This window comes from Struthio camelus, chromosome 7 (assembly GCF_040807025.1).
Source record: "Struthio camelus isolate bStrCam1 chromosome 7, bStrCam1.hap1, whole genome shotgun sequence".
NCBI classification, from domain to species: Eukaryota; Metazoa; Chordata; class Aves; order Struthioniformes; family Struthionidae; genus Struthio; species Struthio camelus.
Genome location: NC_090948.1, coordinates 19849910 through 19866196, shown reverse-complemented (window position 1 = coordinate 19866196; position 16287 = coordinate 19849910).

Below are 16287 nucleotides of genomic sequence, written 5' to 3'. Positions count from 1 at the left end.
AACAAGAAAACTGCTAAAGTTTCTAAGGCAGATATAGAACTACTTACTAGCCTGGTAAATGAACGCACAAATACTGATTAAGCAAATAAATAGGATTGAAATGAAGTGGAACTGAAATGATGTGAACAGAGGAAAAATGGATTTTGTTTGCAAAGGTAACGGTAAGTCAGTTAGTACATGTAATGCTTATCATCCAGCTGAAGGAAGACATTGCATCTAATAGCTTTTGATTATTGAAGTAGCCAAAGTAGTAGCTAACAGCAGTTTATATTAAATGTTGTTTTAATTGTAAAATGAACTACCAAGGAGTCCAAAAGTGTCATCTTTAAATAAATAAACCTGTATATGATGATCAGCGCATGATAGTGCTTCCCTAATTGGAAGGTTTTTACTGAAGCAGTGCAAACATGCACTAGAATAAATTAGATTTGATTTGGTATCAAAGGGCTTGTTGAATTAAATTCTTTCATTTGAAGTAATAAATATTGATGAGAATGCACCTTTTCCATAAAGTCTAACTCAGGACTTAAGGGCAAGAACTTGGAAACTAACTTACTGGGTGACTTTAACGTACTGAGCGACAAAGATTTACAGATAAAAGAAAAAAAATAAAGGCAGTTTCACATACAGCATAATCTCCGTAATAAGGTAAGAGGCCTCTGAACAACATTATAGAAAGTGTCATTTAATGCAAAGATCTTAGAACAGTAAGCATACACAGAAATAAATTTAACCTCAAAACAAGGGAATAGTGACGAAGCTTATTTCGTAAGATTAGGAACGTGAAAATGCATTAAGCCTGCAAAAACATAAGAAAGAAGACAGGTCCCCTTTGGGGGCCAGAGCTCTATGAATGGAGAACAGGTTAGCAAATTACTAGAAAGATAGATTTCTGAAGATACAACACAGATGTATATTGAAGACAAAAGTGGTGTTTCAGGAAAAAATGAAGTGGGAGAGGGTGGATTGAGCATCTATGAGAGCGCATCTGAGAGAGATGTGCTAACAGATATGTTGACGTGGAAAACCTAGTCAGTGGTGTATAGGAAGATCTTAAATTGCTTACACAAAGATAAAGTGAAAGGCAGGAAAGAAGATAGAGAAAAATATTGTTCTTAAAGGTGGTGAAGAATAATTCAGATTACAGTTTTCAGTTCAGAAATCCAGCAAAGAGAACCTCCTATCCAATGTCCTATTTATGGATGCGCCATAAGTATCTTAAGTAGCTTTAAAAGCCTCTGAGCGTGTGTAAATCAGATCAGAATCGACATGGTGTGGCAGAATGGTCAGCTGAGGTGAGGGCCTGGCTCTAGCACACTTCAAGCAATTCTGAATAGTAGCACAGAGCAGACATGTCCAGGATGGAGCTCTGATGGAAATAGTCCATTATGGAGAACGACTGGACAAAAACAGGGAAACCTACTCTTTCTGTATAACTGTGTAATAGACCATATTTCAAAATGCAGCATCTCTTCTGAAATATTACCTGCTATTAAAAGTGCACGTGATTGATGATAACATATGAAACCCCTAATTAAAAAAAAAAATAGGTGTTTGTAGAATAAAAAAAGAAATAATAGTAATTTCAGACCTGGACTGATTACAAGGAATATTCCATATTTACTCTGAAGGGAGGGATTTATACAGGGACAGACTTTAAAACCAGTTATAGGTAGTTCTATAATTAAAAGTACTGGTATCGTATCATAGGAAAGTAGTCCAGTAGAAATGCTGAAAATAATTTTCAAGAGATATGAGAATCTTATACACATGACAAGTACTAATAGCTGGGGACTAACACAAAGTGGTCAGTAAACAAATAGCTATGCCTTAAGCTATGCCTGCCTTCTATCTTCTGAGACTCCCCTCCCCACTCCTGTTCCCAGGAAATGCCAGCTTTTCAGTAAAGGAGTTAAGCTATTAGTTATACAACATTGTCTCATTACTCTTTCCTCTGTTCAAAAAAATAAATACAACCAGAACTTGATATCTGAATATTTAACTCGCATATTTTTGTTAAAGTATTGTTAATTATGTAATAGGGTGCATTGTTATGTATTACAGATGTTTTATTGCAGCATCAATAAATAACACTTTCCTTTAAAAAACAAAAAAGAAAACTTTTGAAAAATAATGAATGCTCAATATGTCTCCTTTACTGGGCTGACTTTACAGTAGAGATTATGGGGGGAGTTCAGCATCTTTAACCTATTTCAAATAGTGTTAAGGTAGTGGGGTTTGGGCTCACTTTTGTATAATGAATGTTCTTCTCTCTGTAGATGTGGTAAAACCTCATGTATTGGTTTCTCAATTCTTTTGTTTCAAAAAAATTAAAACTATATTTGTATTGCTAAATCAGGGCATGCATAGATACCTTAAAGTTATTAACAGTTGGCCTCTCAAACTTGGACACAATTAATTCTCTCCCCTTTTGTATCTAATTCTGGAAGTAAAATGCAGCCAGTGTTTCCTGAACAAATTCATGAAGTATGGTCTTTAGTTTTAAAAATTTATTCTAGTTTCTTCCTTTTTACAATGTTTCCTCCCTTTGACCCAGTGCAATTGTTACTTAATTACCTGTGGTCTATTTTACAACTACCTAAAAAAACGTTGCTGTTATCACTAATTCTCCCTTATACAGAGGTCAAAACGAGGGTTTGCATGTGCCACTACAGGGGAAAAAGGCTGTGCATAAGTATTTTTCCTCTAAAAGTTTATTCCGTGAACTGCGATTTTGCCTGTTCACAGGCAGGGTTGTGGCTAGCTTCGGAAGATCTGGATGATCTGCCTCTGTTCCTGAAGCAACCTTTCCCTGAGCAGCAGTGAGTGGCCCCTATAGTATAGTGTTTTCCCTTGTCACTGCTGTAGGTAGCTCCAGAGCACCTTACTGAGTCAGTCAAAGCACTAAACAAAATAGCATGAAAGTCTGTAATCGCCTTAAAGATGCACACTCTCATCGGTTGCTTTTTGGACCTCTCAGTTATGCCAGCACGGCCCTGCAGTCTGTTACAAGTGCCTCAACGTTCTGCTTTTTCTGTCCAGCTGTAGAATCTGTACCTGGACTGAGGAAGTGCCGAAGTCTGTTGTGTGCGTTTCCCCTGGTTGGAGATTCATGATGTAAAATATTTGCCTTATGTTTTAGATGGCATGTGACAAGAACGTATATGTCCTAAATAAACAGCAGTTTCCATGAAGATCTACAGATACACAATCCAGCATCGTTTTTATTGCTGGAAGTTGCTCTGTTTCTCCTGTAATCAAGCCTGCCTCTATTATGAGGCCGTACAGTTTTGTCCGGTTTCTTTTTCAGGCCAAGCTGCCTAATAAAGTGATTGAGGCTGGAGTTCTGTGATAGTCACAGTATGCACTGGGAAACTGAAAGGCAAAACTGAAAGGTAAAAGTGAGGTTTCTGCAGCTTACGCGTTCTCGGGTAAAAATTCTGCACAAAAATATCTGCCATTGTTCTTTACAGTACACCCTGTAAAAGCAAACTAAATTAATTTGGATTGAAAAGAACCGAACCTATATTCCAGCTGGTAATTAAGCCTTGTATTTGAGAAGGATAAAAGCGTATACCTATTTTTAGAGGTCTTTGTTTTAGAGAACTTTGCTTGCTTTGAAAGAGGCCATTTCCATTCTAAATGTTAAAGAATAGTAGTGAGATTGCACCGTAGTAATAGTGGTTTGGCATTTTAAGTAGTTGCAAGTATATAAGGAGTATCAGAAGAAAAAACTATGTTCAGCTTCTCTTTATAGCTTAGGATTAAAGAAATTAAGTAGAGGAGCCTGTATCACTAATTGTTAAGAACAATTAATCTGCATGCTAACAATTTAAAATGAATGTGAAATGTATAGCTCTGTATGTCAAAAGCAGTACAAGAGAGACCACCAGTTCTGACAGTCAGTCATTCACATTTCCCACTGTTTTGCTCTATTGTAGAAAAATGTGAGAAGCTGCTCTCAAGGCCACACAAACAATGCTCTTTATTGGTCTTTACTGAGGCATGATCAGGCATCTATGCTGAAACTGCCAGCCTGAAAGAAGGGCTACTTGATGGCATCTGGCAGCCTGGCTTTGCCACAGATAGATTTATGAGCTGTGAAAGATGGTCAAATTAACATCTTCTGCATTCTTGATAGGATTAGAGTTTCTGGGACATGCAGCCATTTGCATATTGCCCTGACTTACCACATTAGTCTTGTGTTCGAGGCTCATTTTAATAGATTTTCATGGGGGTCTTTCTCCCTTTGCATCCAACCATTTTTCAGCCGCTGTTAGCAGTGACGCAGATGTGTTCCTGTAATAGACCCAGCAGAAATCCCAGGCTAAAAGATAAAAATCTCTAAAGCTGCCCCAGTGCCTGCAAGACATGAAGCACACCAGTGCCACACTTGCATAGGGTGCAGCCCTCAGCGTCCCTAGGGCCTGCCCCAGCCGCACTGTGCCAGGGTAGGCCAGAGCGAGGGCAACAGCAGCGCAGGGAAGGGGCTCGCAGGCTCCGGGTGGGCTGGGGTGGGCACGTGGCCTGCGGCAGGAGGGTGGCTGTGGTCCCTGCCAGGGCCTGGGACTGCTCTGAGCCTTCAGATGGGAGTGGTGTAAGATTGATAGCAGAGGGTGTAAAATGAAACAAAGGGGCTTTGCAGCCTGGATGTGCTGCTATAGCCCTGTTAAACGCAAGGTTGAGCGTTGCGTTTAATTCACCTTCTGGATCAAGATACTCTCGGGGAAGTTCATGGTAATGAGGTCATGATTTTTGTCATCACAGACAAAAGAGATCCCGTTCTTACTCACCTTCATAGCCTAACTGGTTAAACATCCAGACTGAGTGATCAACTTCTTCAAGCAGGTATTTTTCTACCCTCCAGTTTTGTTTTCCAGATGCAGATATGCAGCGTAAGTGTGACACTCTGTGGTAGGAAACTGGAAGGGTTATTTCAGCTGCCCAAGCAGCTCCGTGCCTGTGGGCATGGGCGTTGGAAAGGGCAGAGAGCAGCCACTCCAAATCCAGAAAACACAATTCACAACTCTCAAAGGATTTGGGTTCAATTTCTAGCACTTAGAGAGTCCAATGTGACAACTTAGAACTGTCTAAAAATTAAATATTTTATACTTCCTTTCTTAGCACGTTAGCTAAGTTTTCTTCTTAGCTTGTAAATTTTTTGCATTAAGGACTGTCTCTACCCACGTGTATGTAATTAATCTTATCCAGGCCTTTCAGGAACTACTGTAATACAAATAGTAAGCAATAATAATGAAGTTTTCTCCTGGTAGACCCCAAGCACAACTTACCTGCAACAGACCTCTCCAGTTTCAGGCATGCTGCTGCTATCTTTTTGTCTTCCAGAGAGTTCATCTGATCATTGCTGGATGACTCCTTCCCTGGTCCCCTCTGGATGCTCTAGTGAATGTACCTGGAGAGTTTGATGCTTACATTGGGTCTTCCTAATTCGGCTGCATAAATTTACTGTACTTGGTGCTAGGGGATACGCTGTTGGCTAGTTTGAACTCACCCATTCTTCAGAGCAGGTTTAGGGAAATATAAATAAATGAATCTTTGTAGACTCCTAATTGCATTCAGTTGCAAGACTTGACACAAAAATTGAGTAAATTGACTTACATCCAACTTAAACAAGATTTCACCAACCCCGTCATTGAAAGAGCCATGCTTGCCTGTCTTCAACTCCTGTGCAATCACTACCCTGATGCTGACACAAGCATTTAGGGGAGCTGACCCAGCTGAAACCGTCCCCTGCGCCCGGAGATTTTAACCAGGATGGGTTTCCTGATCTTGTTCAGAATGTGGCTGCATAAACGCTTGTACTGACGTTAAAAAAATGGGGAATAGAGAAAAAGGCAGAAGGAGGACAAGGCTACCTCTTTCAGCAGCAAGGCCAGCTCCTGCTGACTGACATTGATGGTGAATTTCTGGCGTAAGCAATGTTCTCCAGCCTTGATATCCTAGCGCATGATAACCAGGTTAACTGAACACGCATATGGTGAAAGGGCTGTCCAGGGTGCACAGAACAGAGCCTGTATCCAACAAATCACTACTCAGAATTTACAAATAACACTTCAGTGTGCTTGGCTCTTCCCGGGAGTATGTAATAATAAAAAATAAATGGGCTATTCTTCTTCAGGAAATAATGACTTTTCCCAGTGTCATCTTTTGATCTCTCTAGTCCATTTTCTTGCACACACTTCCGTTCTGATGTAAAGGTAGGTCATGCCTTCTCTCGAAAGCCAGTTTCTTTTTGTTGTGAATGATGTGGGATGGGCATGTTTTCATTAACCTTGTTTAGGAGTTAGCCCCAAACTTCCAGCAATGAGACTGCTGTGGTATTTTACCTGAAAGAAACTGCGCAGAAAACAAACCATTTCATCATCGTTTTGTGGAAGCTATTGCTTGTAGCTGCTGTTCAAACAGACCCAGGCCTTTTTCAGCCTCTCTTTTCACTCAGGCTCACAGATCATCCCAGAGAGGTGGGATGCCCAGAAATTGGGCACCAGTTTGGGGTCTCCAGCCAGCCCAGTGCGGGCAGAAGGGGTCAGCCCATGGCCTCGCCATGGCCGGTGACCTGGCAGCCATTTCGGCTGTGGCAGGCGGTCCCACAATGCCCAGCGGCCGTTTTGGCTGCGGCAGGTGGCTCCCTTCGACACCCGGCGGCCATTTCAGCTGCCACAGGTGGCCCCACCATGCCTGGCGACCATTTCGGCTGCCGCAGGTCGCCCCCTGACACCCAGTGGCCATTTTGTCTGTGGTAGGTGGCCCCCTAATGCCCAGCAGCCGTTTTGGCTGTGGCAGGTGGCCCCGCCACACCTGGCAGCCATTTCAGCTGCAGCAGGCACCCCTGGCCAGCACGACCTGGGAAGGTGCTCGTGCCCCGGCACGCTGCTGCCACAGGCTCCAGGGCTGCCTCGTGTGCCAGAGAGGAGCCTTGTCTCTCAAATAACTTCTTAAAAAAACATACATTTTTTGTTTCCTGGTGCTGTTTTTCCTATGTGACTATCGCACTGTGAAGTTCTTGGCTAAGGTAGGTACAGAAAAAAGCCATTCGAACAAAGCACCATGTTACCACTGCTGTTTACCACGCACTGACAGAGATTTAAAATGCTCCCAGAAGCCATTAAAATGCAGTTGATATGTACATTTCTGGCTGCGGCGGCTGGCCGGAGCGCGCTCATTGGCCCCTCGCTGGGTGGGATGACATGAGGCCCCGTATTCAATAGGGCCTTCAGTTTGCCTAAATGTCTGCCGAGGGCTGCGAGAGAATAGAGGAGAGGGGAGAAAACGTCCACGCCACATGGTCTGCGGCCCAATGAAAACACAGGCTGCCTCAGCTGGGGATAAAAGAACTTAAAAAACAAAAAGAGAGAGAGAGCCTGTAGTCCTAGAGCTGCTATTAACGGGAGATGAATCGCAAGAGACCATTTCATGCCGAGGCACTTTAGACAGCAGAATCCCAAAGAGCCATTAGCTCTCAGTGAGATTCCTGTCGAAGTCCTTTGCTGTCAGGACAGAAGCATGCATATAAATTTTATACCATTTGTCTTTGAGCAGAGACAAAAGATCAGCTCTAAATCCTCAACATCTTGTCTCTGCTAATGTAAAATAATTCTCTTGTGCGGCTGTCTTGTTACTCTTTTCCCATCAAAAGAGTACTGGTGATAAATTTATTCATAATTTTGAAATGTTTTCCTCTTTAAAAAAAAAAAAGAAATCACATGGGATAAAAGCTATATTTATTCTTATTAGTACAAATCATTCTGCTGCTAAGCATGGTGAGTTTGGGAGGTCACAGAAGCAGAACTTTACAATGTCAGCCACTAGATTTTCTTCTGCTTTCCTCAAAACTAACTCTGAGGATGATATGTCTTCTATATTTTCTAGTTCTAAGTGTGTGGTAAGTGCAATCTAAAAAAGGCACATTATTGTAGGATTTTTTTTCTCTTTTCAACAAAGAAATCACATCCTATAGACATTTTGGGGCCTGAAACCTGCAAACATTATTCATGCAAGTAAATCTGGTGAATCCAGTAGGTCTAGTTACACTGAATAGGGGTTCTGGCTATAATTTGCAGAATAAGGCCTTTTAAGATCTTTATTAAAGATCTTTATTATTAAATCCATTATGTGTACTTAAGTAGATCTTAGATAAAATTCTACATTTTATGATTTGGTACTTTTTTATTGAACAAAAGTTTGTTCTATGTATTCCCTTTGTTAAATACATCTTTTATCTTCAGTAGTATGTGTATGTGTAATAAGAAATGATTTCATTCTGTGTTCACCATGGCCCTTTCATCAAACATTTTCTCATTTTATGACAATCTAAATAGAAAATAATGTAATTTTGGAGCCTAAAGTTAATTAATCCTAAAGAGCTTTATTTTAAAAGGAGTAATTATTCCCAGATTTCCTCTGAGATTTAAACATAGAACTTCTTCAAATGACCCAATAGCTCTGTATGGGTGTAAAATGGAAATAAAGTCAGAATTATTCATAATGGTTCACGTATAACGCAATGCTGTGTGCATGACACAGGACAAAACCTAAAAGGCTAGTTGTATGTATTTAATAGTTTTATGCAGTTATTTTTAGCATGTTTCTCTAGCAAGGTACGGCTGCTAATGTGATGATGGTACTGTGTGTGTCTCTAGTACTAACCTAGTGTTTAGCAGAGCCCTCTTCCTACAGGACAAACTCACAGCAACACTGTTATTGAACACATGTACGCGTCCAGCTACCATGGTACCATGTACCCGTGCGAGGGCCAGCAGCAAGGACAGAGCTCTAAAATAAGGATATATATTCTTGCTGCCAATGAAGTATCTGCATGTTTTCCCTAATGCACTGAGACCACATGGGCTGGGCCCTCTGCGTTTGTCCTTGCCGTGTGGCGGCTGCGTGGGAGCCCAGGGAAAGCACAGGAGCTGTTCGGGGCACGGCGGGGGCCTCTCCCGTGGGAAGGCTGGAGCCAACAAGTAAAATCACACCACGGCAATCAGGCCATGTCCCCTATTCAGAAAACAGGAATGTGGGCTGAGTTAAGGCTCCTACTGCCGCCCCTCTCACGCCCTCTCTCCGCTCAGAGAAACATGCATCATTAACCTTCTGAATGCTTGAAATTAATTGGGCAAAATATTTGCCTTCTCAGAGGCCAGCATAGACTGTACACATTTCATGAAGCAAGGCGCATACCAAACAAGGTTAAGCCCTAAAACTCTGAGTTATTTCTAAAGCTGTTGAGTATTTTATACAAAATTGTGCTTAGCGGATCCCTTCCACTTAATGAAACAGTTTGAGGGCTGCAGGAGTTAACATAAACTCTGTAATACTGTATGGTTAAAAGCCTCTTTCATGTAATTGTATTTATGAACTGAGCTTGGAATTCTTAAAAATTCAAATTATTACAGAGGAAACTTAGCCTGGTATTTGGCGAAATCACAAAGCCTGCCATTCTCTTGCTTCTTGTATTGCTTTGTTTTACAGTGGGTTTCAGAAAAGGGTTCATGGCCCAAGGGAGATGTGTAATATGTTGGGGTAATTTAAAGAGAAATTCCCAAAGATTTAAGGTTCCATTATCCAACTTGCTTTCACTTGGGTGGTTGCTTTTCTGTGCCTCTACCTTATTATCTGTGTTTGTTAATAGCCTGACTGCTTTTAAGTTGCACCACAGATCTCCAAAAACATAGCTTCCTTTTGTCAGGTACCCACAGAACACGTTGGTCTTAAAACTAGGTAGAAAACATCAGTGTCAAATAATCAGCTGTAGAAAAATTAAATATGTAAATACAGGCATGTGTAGCAGATAGAGCAGATATTTGAACTGAGATTATCTGACAAGATTTTAATTTTTCACTTCTTGAAACTGTTAAATGTTCAAAGATATTGTGAAGGCATTAATGAGATGGAAATTCACCTCTCATCTTCCTACAGCAGTGCAAAAAAGCACTTTAAATCCCAGTTTGTATCAAACACCTGACAATTAAGCTCAGTTTATGTCAGAATCTCATTAGCTTTTGTTATATCATAGGAAATTGAACTTTCATGTTCAGCTTGTGTGGTGTGTACGCAGATAGTTCAGCCCAAAAGCTGGAGACTGTTCCCATTACATAAGTGGTGGAACTAATTTTTACATTGGACTTTGAGCGTTACAAAGAAATGGCTTAGGATTTCACAGGGAGAAACAGAGTCCCATTGGTAGAGTTACAGACACGGGGAAAGAAAAGCCTCACGCAGACCGAGGTGGGCAAGGACCCAGGCTAAGTGTTTATCATGTTAACCCAAAATACTGGCCTCACCACCTTTTCAAAAAAACAGTTTCTCACAAATATAATTAAATAACTTCTCCAGCCGAATTAAGGCCTTGGTTTAACCAAGATTTTGAATCAAAAGATTTAAACTTGTTTCTGTGCTAGCTGAATGGCTGGCATGGGGGGGGGAGGGGCCTGTGGACAGGTGGGTGCTATTGCCCTGATGTGGGAGCCCCACAGTGCCCAGGCATGGGCCAGGGCATCTGGGGTGCTGGGGGGTGACCTGTGGCCCCACGGGGACCTAATTTCTGTGTGTCCTGGTCACACATGGGGTGAGGGCTCTCGTAGCTCTGACAACCAACACAAGCTGCACATGTTTGATGAGGGACCTGTACAGATTCTGCTGCTGTGTTTTCACAGGGAGATGATTTGGCTTCTCTGTAACAGACAGCTGCGACATCCTGACAGCCACCACTGGCAGGTAAGGGCTGTGATGTGATTTAAACACAGGTTTTTCAGGCATCCTCTGCCTTGCAGCGTTGGCCCTTCCCAGGCAGAGCTGATAGTGGGAAGCACTGCAACCACCATAGACAACACTTCACCCTGAGATGCTGAATACAAATTACATTAATTGTTGCATTGTTAATCAGGTAAATAATGGTGTCTTGTTCAGGTATGTCTCCCTGTTCCATCATCCTGCTTTCTTCTAATGTTAGACGTTTTCCACATCGAAGTGCCTAGTGCAGAGCCCAGGAAAGAATAATTCCTGTTGTGGTTATTGTGCACTAGGACAAAAGAGCAAACTGATCAAAGTTTGGGGTCTGTAACCCGAAAAGCATCACGTGAGCAGCCATCTCAGTGTTTGCAGCTGTCAAAGGACAAGCTGGGCTGGAGCTATATCGCCGTTCCTGGGCGCTCGCGTTACCTGGCAACAGCCTCCAACAGTCCCCCACTTTGTTTGAGGTTTCATGACCACTGAAGATTCTCGGTGAAACTTTCTGCAGCTTAGCCATTTCAAGGGTGTTTTTTTTCAATCGCCCATAGACCTCTTCAGTTAGTACTGCGCTGTTTGGGCTGGCAGAGATGCAGCACCATCTGCGGGAGCATCAGCCTGTGTTTGTCTGTATTAAGATATCAGAAGTTCATGGCCTTTCAGTACTCTGTTTCTAACTCAGGCTGTCTTGAAATGGGTAGGGAAGAGGTGAGCAGGAGTCTGAATATGTAGTTCAGGGTCTGAACATGTAATACATGAAATGAAAAGGGGACAGGTAAAGCCCAAAATTAATTTACGGAGTCAGTATTAGTAATATAGGTGTAAGCTGGAGTACTTGTGCCTTGTACCTCAGTAATTAATGCACTGAGGACATACAGAAACCAGTGCCTACTAAGTCAAAACTGTAAATGTTTAAAAAATGCTTACAACAACTCAGTAAAATTAAGACCACTATACACCTTAAATTGCAATACATGTTTTGTATATTGCAGTATATTGGCATGCACTGGCCTATTTTAGTGTCAGTTTACCTTTACAAAGGTACAAGAATAAATGGATGGGTGGTCCTTCAAAACAAGAGCTAGTCTAGATTGGGTGGAGCACATTTACTCTCTGTCCTTTTGTGGACAGCAGACTTTTCTTCTATCTCAGTCCAGTTTAAGTCACTAGTGTCAAAATGACTTACGGATATGGAAATGCTTTGAAGTACAGCACAGCCAATGATGAACTTTAAAGCAGATATCACAGTGAATATTACTTTTATGCAGAATCTTTGCTGGTGCCTGTTCTTAGTTCAGCTCAGTTCAGTTTTGAAGAAAGATTTCTTGTATGTATTAATTTTGCAATGTCATTTTATAGGAAGGGATTGTTGCAAACACCAAGACAGGAGAATGTTTACTCTCTGCTCTAACCTCACAATTAGCATAACATCTTTTATTTTAATTGCCCCTTCAAAATCAAAAAGTGGTGAGACATTACTAGTTTGCTATTTATTAAGCTCAAGGGTTTTATATATGTAAAAGCATGAATAAAATCAGTTACACTAAAAACATATCCAGATTCAGCATCACTGATTTTCTCCAAAGGAAAACCAAGACGCAGTATTGCCATCTCTTGAAACTCTAGCTACTCTGAAATGTTTGAATTGTCTCATAAATGCATGATGAACTGTGAATTCAAACTGGTTGCTATCTCTACTGAGTAGCCAAAGAGGAGAAAACCATTTTGTATGTATGTAATTCAGCACAAAGCTGGTATTTTAGCCCTGAAAACTTGCAAACACTTAGAGCCCTCAGAATCCAGAAGCTAAAAAGAATAGATTTTTTTTAAAGATAGTGCATGCTTTCCCTTGAAAGTCAAACTTACTGATCTTGGTGAGTTTAACTGGTAGCACTCTTGTGAGAATAACAGAAGCTGCAACTCTGTCTGAGGAAGATCTCTTCTCTAAAGGTGGTCGCTTTAGACCACCTGGGTCCACCTGCCTCTGGGATGGGAGAGCTCATCAGTTCTGCCTGAAGGCAGCCAAGGTTTGCTCCTGGCAGGCTGTTGGACTGTCTCCTCTCACTGAGGACGACAGAGTGGCCTGCGAGAGCTGAGGAGGGAAGGGTGAGTTGGTCGGAGCCATCTGAGCCAGGAATCAGAAATGTGATGAAGGACTGCAGCGGGAGAGCAGAGGTAAGGCAGGCTGCAGAGGGGGTGCATGGGCAGACTTGGGCTGCTGACCCAAATTAATGGGGAGAGGGGTGACAAGCACATGTCATGGTAGAACTGTTGTAGGGCTGGAAAGGAGCAGGCTCAACTGGAGATAAACATCTTGTAATAGGGGCCACAGGTCCTTTCTGTGCTTGGTTGGCTTAGCTGGTGGCACCAGCCATTGCCTAACCGTGAGAAACATTGAGTTAAGGAGCAAAACACCATGGTCTATTCCCCTTTAAAAACAAATCTGAGGATCTCCCTGTGATTTTTCAGCCTTTGGGAACTACAGTGCCCAAAGTACAAGAACTCAGTATTTGTTGCCATTCAGCTGTGGGCAATGATATTATTAACCAAAGCAGGTGTGATCAACACAGTATCTTGGATTGTTGTGTTTAATTATTTAGTGGTACTATAGGAAAGACAGAAGTCAAAGCTCTTTTGGGGAGTGGGGGAATATTGTGGCGCAACATGGAGAAAGGGATCGTCTTCCTTCTCCTCCCTCTAAGGTAAAAGAATGAACTTGTTAAGAATTTCTACTTAGATTTTCTAAAAACACTGAGATGGGGGTAAGCAGATCAGTTGCTGTGGTGTTCCACCTTTGCATGTGATAGTGCAAAATGCAAGATCTGACTGCACTGGACAAAGCAGCAGTTGCACCATGTCTGTAGACTGCTGTGATTATCTGTGAGGCTGAATGTTTTATCCCAATAAGCTTGCCATCAGTTTAGCGGTGACATCGAAGCTTCTGCAATGCATTCTTACTATTTCCCTTGTATGGAAAGGTAAAGTTCTGTCAATGCAGCAACACAAAGAAATAATGCTGCCGTAAGTATGAATATGCATTACATGACTAAACACTCGTTGACCTGTAATGCTAGAGCTTTGAAGATGTGTGTTTTCCTGCGGCAGAGAGCTGGTTACACAGTGACCACCAGCCTTGTAAAAATAGTGGCTGACTTCCTTTTCTAGTCTGCTTGCTTTCCGAAATCATTCCTCAGGGTAAAGAGAACATGTATTTGGTGCTTCTTGATGTGATTGTTCCTTTGAACGTTCTTATTTCTTCTTCAGCGCAGGTGTTATTCTGCCTCTAACTGCTTTATCCGTAGTGTATGCTGTTCCTTTACTGTACTTGCTATGGATTTGATGTTTAATCACTGGTCCTGTGTAAGGTGAAGGGACAATGATATGTACTCTGCTGCTGATGGGATATTGTTTTTCTGTGCTCAGTCTGCTGAAGCGTTCTGGTTCAGGAATAATGTAAGAGGCAGCCCTCTAAATGACTGTAGGGGGAATTTCAACTTATCCCTGAGGAACAATTAACTTAATGTTATCTTTAATCAAACATTTCTCTGCAGACAGGTATTGTTCCACTTTCTGTGCAAGTAACTCCCCAGGAGCTGCTTTTTTCATGATTGCGGAGGCCAATTGTGGAGGATTGTGGGTCCTTCCCACATTTACCTCAACTGCCATCCTGCTTTCTGCAGAATTGCCTTAGGCAATAGGGCAGAATTTGACTTATCTCGGCAAAGCTGTTGATGCTCAGTCAGACACATGCTGTAGCACCGTTGCTCTTTTAGAATCTGAGTGGGATGTGTCTAAACGAAAGAAACGAGGAGTGCGGAAAACTTGAGCTTTATTTTCCAAATTGTACCAGAGAATTCCTCTTCAGGAAGTGGATAAAGTGTTTAATATCTCAAAAGCCTCTTCCTCCTTCGTAAAACAAGGAAGCTATTCACCTACTTCAAAAGATTGTGTGGACTGATGTGTTTATACTCGTGTGGTACAAGGAGGTGTCTGAGGGAAGGCAATTAGGAAATCAACTTATTTCCCACTAATATTTTTCACTTGATAGTGCTGAGCACAGGAAAACAGGGGGATAATCAAGAGGGAGACAATAGCGGGGGATAATCAAGGGGGGGGGATAATCAAGAAGGTCTTGCAATGTTCCTGCAAGACCTTAGAAATCATATTCCTTGCTCGCACCTTTTAATGCTTTTTAGTCTCCAAAGGTGATGTGAGAAGGTAGGTAGTCTTTACAGCCATGAGATTTATGCAGCAGCTGAATGGCATGGCCTGAACTAGAATGTCACTCTTTCAGTCCATACCAAACTCTTGTAACCACTAGAAAACACTTGTTACTTGCCAGTTTATTGGCAACGTGCAGATAATGTTCCAGGAGTAAATTACAGAAATAGAGGTCCTTACCCTGAGGACACAGATATTCTTGATTTTTTTCAGACACATCTGAACTTCTCAAAGCCTGTTCAGTACGTTTCTCTTGATAGTCTTGATAGTTTTATTCTGAGACAAAAGAAATATGAAAATTATGAAAGGCCCTTTCTGCACTTCAGAAGAGAAATCTGAGTTAGAAAATTCTGAGTCCTGCAAAACCCTTCAGGCTTGCTCTGTGACCTGACTGTGGCATCCTCCGAGTACGGCTCATCCTGTGGCCAGCTGAGCTCCCACCCTGCCTTCTGGGAGATCGCCTGGTCCAGGGGAGCACTCTGGGCCACGTGACTACAGTCTGTGTTCACTCCCACACTGCAGTTCTTAAGGCTAAAATGACGGAGCTTTAAATAGTATCTTATCCCTGTTGAGGTATATTCTAATCTGAAAACAATTTTTTCCCAAAAACTGTTTCTTCTGTATGAGAATGAAAAGCATTTTACTGCTTGGAAGGGGAAAAACCAACAACAACCAAACAGAAATGCTGTTTAGAATGGTAAATCTCACTGCATCCTCCCATGGCAAGAAAACAACCTCTGTGCCATTAAACACTGCAAACACATTGTGCTTTTTCAGTGTGTTGCAGCACAGAAACATGAGTATTCCCCTCTCACTGATACCTAGTAGAAGTCTTTCTTCAGAGGCTGCCAATAGCTTCCAACTCTGTAATTTCTCAGGCGTGCTGGCCCAGTTTCACCAGGGGTAGGGGCGGGTAGCAGTGCGTTCTTGCTCTGAATCTTTAGGGTTTTGGCCACAAGAGTGGGACTTGCAAACCCTGCATGGACATCTGACTTGGAAGCACGGTCTGTGGAGAGCTGGGTGCTTTGCATAGGATCAGGACAAGCCGTGTGCTGACCAGGAGGCACCTCAGCTGGTTCAGGTTGAAAAAGGTGTTGTCTCCAAAGTATCACTGAGCAGATGCATACAGCAACATTGATGGTCAGGGAGTGAGAAATACTACCAGCAATTTTTCTTTGAGCTAAATGTATATGGTTTGGAGGCTGGTTGGTTTTTTATTACAATGGGAGTTTGGCCTCAAAACAGAAAGCCAAGAAAAGGAAATTCTAGGGACAGTGCACTAATCTGCATCTGTCACCAAAAATTGGCCTCTTGGTC